The 6,852-nt window shown below is 38.1% G+C and overlaps 1 protein-coding gene across 1 annotated transcript in view; it reads left to right on the top strand.

Moving 5' to 3' along the window:
- The window catches only part of mdga1 (MAM domain containing glycosylphosphatidylinositol anchor 1), a 180,863-nt gene that overhangs the window by 25,902 nt on the left and 148,109 nt on the right, over positions 1-6,852 (top strand). The gene's annotated exons all lie outside the window — the stretch shown is intronic.

The raw sequence follows: 6,852 nt of genomic DNA, 5'->3' as shown, positions 1-6,852 counted from the left end.
ATCCATCCATCCATCCATCCATCCATCCATGGGTTCACTCATGCACAGGAAGGACATGCAGACCAGGATTCGAACCAAGGAACGTTTTGATGTAATTCATACTTGTGTTTGTCACAAAAAATGTTTTCTGGAGGAATACCTCCTGGATAGATCTGCAGCCTGTCAGGACGAGTAAACTAACCAACATGCATGCACACTGTTTTCTATTTTAGAATAATCAAGGGAAGTAGTGGAAACGCTGGGATTTAGATACACTAAATGTACAGCCCTGTGTAGGTATGGGCAAATAAATTATTTTTGTGCTCAGCAGATGTTTGGAAAACTATATCGGGATGTAGTGGACCACATAGGAGCCCTAAAGTTAAACAAAACTGACTTTTATAGGCACTTAGACACATGATGGTCAAAACATGTTATTCTGACACTCCCCAATTTGGCTTCCACAACAGCCAAACAGCAACAGACACAGTCAAGCACATCATGGTTCTGTAGAAATAAAGATTAATGGTATGATAAACCTTTTTGGGAGTAATATGGCACATAATCAAGTTTAGCAAAGTCTGTTGGCAGGGAAGCTTTGTTTGCTTGTGATCAGGGGAGATAATRYAACCTTAGCTTTCAGGGAATAACTAAACCCATGCTTTAATGAATCCATTTGTCAGTTGAATGATCTCTCTTTGTGAAAGTCATAAGCCTCTTGTCTCCGTGACTTTGATATTCACACATCTTGTTAATTGCCATGGCAACACGAGCCGCTGCTACAGTGAGTGTTGGCGCTAAAAAAGGATCTATGATCAAACAGATGTGCCACAAAAAGTCAAGTGGATTTCAAGAGATTGTGCGGATACTTATAAAGAAACAGTTTGATTGGATGGGTGTCATAAACAATGTTTTTTTTTGTTATTGTTGTTGTTTTTTGCACCGACATTGACACTCCTATATATATTGTCTACAAGCTTTTTTTTTTTTAGAAATACCTTTGTCGGGTGTGGGTGGGTTTCCTTGCCAGCAGAACAGGTCTGGTGTTTTCATGAGCCCAACCTTTAACAAAAATAGTTCCAGATTCTCACCACTSTCAACACATTCGGTCCTCTTGTAAATGCAGATTGGTTAGAGGTGTTATTTTAGCATGTTATGACTATTTTTATTTATAATTCATGAAAATATCAAATTTCACGAAACAAAACAGTAACTTGTAGACCATTCTTGAAGTACATGGATGTGAATTGTTTGGTTTTAAAGTTATGGAGAAAATGGCAATGAACAGGTTCCAGGGGGAACGAAATCGATCTAGAGCCACRCTAATTGCTCTTTAAAGAATTTCAGAACTTTATCTCAGTTACTTTGGGTCATGGCCCACATATTTTCAGAGATAGTAGAAGCAATAAAGTAAAAAATAAATGTTCCCAGTAAAAAAAAAATAATAATAATAATAACACAAGTAATAGTGATAGAGAGGATGCAAACTCAAGTTTAGACAGTTGTAAATTAATTGGTATGCTTGTAAAGTGCGAGACAACTTGAATTTAGCAACATTTTTGCATTTATATTGCTTTATTTTAATGCTACTCGTGTTTATATCAAATCAGGAAAAATGTGTACCTTTTACAGTTTAGAACCCCACAGCTGCTCTCCAAGAAAACCTGATGGTCCAGTCTCTGTGTTGTCTTGGCCTTATTCGTTGTGTAGATAGTTAGAGCAGAGCTTCTCAGCTAATTAACACCCCAAATGGGAACTAATCAGATGCCAAGTGCTCTAATAAAAATGAAAGTCAGTGGTAAAAAGAACTCTCCGCAGGGGATAGAAGGGAAGTTTGAAGATGTGAGTCTCTGTATGTGTGTTTAGGAGCGTATGCATGGGTGTGTGTGTGTGTGGGGGGGGTTGCGCGCGCGCGCGTGTGTGTGTGGGKGTGTGTGTATGTGTGCGTGTGTGTGTGTGTGTGTGTTAGCTATTCTAATTAGGACCTTCTCTGGCATATTTACTAACCTTCTGACGATCAATGGGCCAAAGTCCTAATGCAGTGGATATCCTTGTTTTAGGGGTGCAATGTGAATTAYAAATATATTGATAAGATTGCTGGTCAACACAACATGAGTAGAAATTACATTACCAACTACATTATGATTTCACAGGTGATCTTATGTGCTAGTCTGAATTAACAGTAAGGTTCTTAGTGCTGTAAAGTGAAAGTCGGATTAACGTCATCCCTTATGGAACATCAACATCTCATTTCCAGATGGTGAGTTGATCCTTCGATACAAGAATCGACTGACCCTGTATCAATATGCTGACCCTGTTGATGTCAGTATGCCATTGCTATTCAGAACAAGAGCATAAAAAACGATACATAACTCAAAAACATCACAGGACTTTAAATCTCATGTTTAGACCAACACATTCTTTTCAAAACGTTAGCATACTTTGCAAGATTGGAATCCATGTGGCATTACCTGTAGATATTTGCTTTTTCGGGCCATTGGAAATCTTTGGCAGAATGTATCAGGTCAGAAAGACATGAATCACAGCCACAAGTTTCTGCTACAATCAGAATAACATATTTTGATTGATCACCTGTCAGCATTCAGTAACCAGGAAAAGTTCAATGCCAGACATATTTATTAAAACATCCGCTCTGTAAACAGCTTTTATTAGACTCTAATTAATTAAATGTTTTGACCCTACATCATACTTTTCTTTTTTTCYCCATTTACCACAAAGGTCTACTTTGAGTGAAAGACCCTTGAGTATGTGAGGACATTATTTTATGACCATTGATTAATATTGAAAATAATTCTTTAATTCAAATGTACAATATGTTATGCGTTATGACTTTATACTATATATACATATCATATATTTTCAAGAGCTCATTATACTCTTTTATAGGGAAGCAGCTAAGTAAAAAAGAGTAAATTTCAATCAAATAAAAGATTTAAAACATTTTTTGCCCTTGAATCGAATGTAGAGATTTCTCAGAATAGCTCAATGATGTGGAAAAGTCACTACTGGACTTCTGATCCAAACAACTTTCAGACAATCTTTATAAGTCTATAAAAGTGCAACACACTGACAATTTCTGAATAGGTTTTAGAATTTGACAGCCTTGGGTTCCTTTATTGTTAAATTTTGAGTAATTTAAAACCTTTTTAAAATAGCAATCAGCTAATGGCCAGGTTATTAGGGCACCAGGCAATTCTTTGGAGTTTCTTTTATAACAAAGTTTAATTACTATTTACTAGTAGATAATAACCTGAGGTGGGAGAAGGCCGAGTCGAGGAGTAAGTGAAAGTTGAACAGCTCTGCTAACTGTTTCTCACTGCCTGTAAGGCTTTATATGAATTACTCTGAGTTGTTTCACCTCATCCAGCATCTGCAGGACGTGAGCGCAGATTTTTTTCACGTTTCATGAAAGCTTCTCTACTGTCCCAGGCAATGCAAACACCTGTAATTTCCTGTGTGATTTATTGATGAATTAGTCTCTTAAGCTTTCGCTTACATCCATTTCCAAGGGAGGGGAGGATGGCAGGACAGATTAATTTGTGAAGAGGGTTGCCGTGTCCAATCGACGCACTGTCCCACTCACACACCGGCACTCCCAAACACACTCCGTTGCGAATGCTCGCACAAAGCTGTAAAACATAATACACACATTACGTGAACAGAAAAAAAMCCCCCAACACTACAAGGTCAGTTCTGTTATTACTCCAGCCTATTTCCAGCAGAACAGACCTCCCTCACAGGGACTGGCCTATCTGAATGTTTTATCTCGAATAGAATAGCTTACATGAAACTCAGACCTCCGCTGGGAGCGTTCTTTCTCTCTGTGAAACTGTGATTTTGCACATACTGTGTGCATATGCAGAGAATCCCTGATGTCATTGTCTGTGTGTGTGTGTGTGTGTGTGCGTGCGTGCGTGCGTGTGTGCATGCGTGTGAGTGCGTGTGTGTGTGTGTGCGTGCGCGCGTGTGTGTGTGTGTCTGTGTTAACTGTTGTGTGTTAAACATGTCTGTGTTGCAGTTTTCTACTTGTATCCCATGTTCCCTCTGAAGTTCATCGTGGTTTTTTATCAATTGGTTGGAATGGTATCCAAAACATGAGCGGCTGAGAGAGAGGTGACCACTGATAATTTATTAATTATTAACGTWAATGATTTCTTTTGGGCTGTTTATTTTGCTGGGCATGTACTGTTGCATCTCAAACAGAATATTGCTTAAATGAGACGTATTTCTTGGCAGTCGTCTCAGAAACTGAAACTCATTACATAGACTCATCACACATGAAGTGATAAATTCCAAGTCTTTATTTCTTCTGATCTTGATTAATAAGATTTACAAAATAATGAAAACCCAAAATTATTGTCTCAGAAAATGGCTATTTCCACAGTGTGTGTAATCTGTGAAATAACAGATTAGAGTGCAACACTTATGGTGTCACACCACAGAACATCCATCCTCAAGAAGCTAGTTGTTCACAGACTGCTGTATCTAAGCACATTAACAGAAAATCGAGTAGAAGGAAGAAGTGTGGTAGGAAAATATGCATCAGCAGCAGGGAGAAACAGCTGTGAGAGGGTCGTGGAGCGATAACAGACCTGGACTAAGGATGAAAGGAACTGGTCTGGTAAGATGACTTTTCCACTTTCTGAGATGACTGGCAAGATTGGACTGCAACATTTAAAATTTTTAAGATGTACTGATAATTGTAACCTGAGAAAAGTACAGAAAAGTTCATGAGCTCTGTATTCTTTAGGAAGGCTCATGCTTTGACCCTATAAAGGAGCCACAGGCTGGCTTGCATTTTRTTTTACTATTTCTACTAACTTTATAGCTTTGATGGCATGTATATTTTTTAAACTACTTCTTTTTTTGTGCAACTCTATTAACTGTCCATTACAAATATGGACATTTAATACCCTTTAAAGTCCTTTAGAGTACCTTACTCCTCTTGCTGCGCATCAGCAGGAAATAAATGTGCATGCRTGCACTAACGGTCAGAATGAGGTCATTTTACTTGATACACAACCAAAATCAAAGCACATAGACTGGTATTATAAATTTTAGCGGAACAATTTTGGCTTTTAAGATGAAGTTACAATCGATAGCTTTCTGGGCACAAACTGAAAGAACAACTCCAAAAGGAAGCAAACAGATCTGAATGTCCTTCATTTGCTGTCAACAGGCAAACTGCAGGCTGACGCTGAATGTCAAACCCATTTTGAGACTTGAGGGAATCCTCTTCAAAAYTCAGTTTTCTTACAAACCTGAATAATCTTAGTTTTAAAATCGCTAAAACTTTAGAAACAAGTTTTATATGAACTCATAGAATGAACTCAGGACGAAATAGTTTTCCATTTATTTATTTTAGTGTGATTCGAGAAATGCAGGCACAACGTCACACACTAACACACACGCTTGAATAGTTGACGCCGATGCACAAACRATCTCAGCTTCTTCAGGAAATGTTAATCTTAAACACAGTTAATGCATCTGTAAATAAACTCTGGAGTAGAAAGTGAGGAAGTWTGGCCACACACACACAGCACACACACCACCAAAACACCCCTCCAGGTTTTGTAGATACTTTTTTGAATGTTGGTGAAATCAGCTTTGTTGCTTAAGGTTTTCTGTGGAATTTCATTGCCTGTACTCTGTGCTTATCGATCCTGGTATATATACACTACGCTAAACAGCTCCTAAATTATTCACTCTGGTTAAATAGGGCTGTTCCATTATTCAGAAGTGTGGCACAGTGTAATTAATATTGTAGAGATATGTGACAGGCTGGGTGGCATTTCACTCAGTGACAGCACATCGTTTGCTCTCCACTTTCACTTTCTCTCCTCATATTTGTCACTGTCTTCTTTTGTGTTCTCCTGTCCCGTCCTTTGCTTGTGAAGTATTTGGGAGAGGCRTCCTTCTATTAAATGTCTTCTGGACTCGGGATCAGAATCGGTTTTACTGGCCAAGTTCGTGCACACAAGCGAKGAATCCGACTGGTTTCACACGCTCTCCCATTTGTTTTCTCCTAATTWCTTTTACTTTCTTTCCGTAAGAAGGAAAGAAATAAATAATACATCCAAACTATTTGGACTATTTTTGAGTCTTTTTTTGTGTTGGTAGTCTGAATGGTTTAAAGGGCCGTTTTCATGTGCAKTTCCATCTCAGCCTTACACAGACATAAACATGCAGTGAATAAATCGATTTTCAATGTTTTGCACAAAAGAGTTAATAATAAACACGTTCCGTAGTTTTTTTCCTCTTGTCTGTTGTAAGATGAAACATTACCCACCCTGCTGTCACTTTTAAAGCACTGTGTCTCTGTTCAGATAAAATAAAAAAATTCAGATTTTCTTTTGCTTTTATTTTAAACCATTGTCATCTGATAAAACTTCCATTTACTTAAGTTGAAGACTGCGCCTGTGCTGTGATTTCTGCTGGATTTACATCCCAATGATGAGTTGGGGAGAAAATTAAAAGTGGCAGACTGTCTCTGTGGTTTTCTCTCAAGGCTTCAGCTTGCTTTCCTGTTCTTTGTCATGCCAGTGGTGCTGCTACACAAGACAAACTAGATCCCAGGGGCTAATGTTGTGAATTCTCTGCTCAGTGAAGTAGCAAAGGTTTGTCCCGAGTCTATACATTTGTTGCTTCTTGGTTGTGTCTGAAACATAGCTATTTACAAAGAAAAATAAAATAAAAATGAACAAGGTAGCTGATTTTAGAGTTAGATGTAGGCGCTTCATGCAAGTAGAAGATTTAAATGTGGCTACCAAATATCTAAACATTTTTTTTGCACAATCAGCAGTAGGGATTAGCACTGTGTCATCATTAGCTGTTAAACACACACACACACAC

The sequence above is a fragment of the Poecilia reticulata genome, linkage group LG3, assembly GCF_000633615.1.
Source record: "Poecilia reticulata strain Guanapo linkage group LG3, Guppy_female_1.0+MT, whole genome shotgun sequence".
Classification (NCBI taxonomy): Eukaryota; Metazoa; Chordata; class Actinopteri; order Cyprinodontiformes; family Poeciliidae; genus Poecilia; species Poecilia reticulata.
This window is presented reverse-complemented; position numbering and strand designations above follow the sequence as displayed.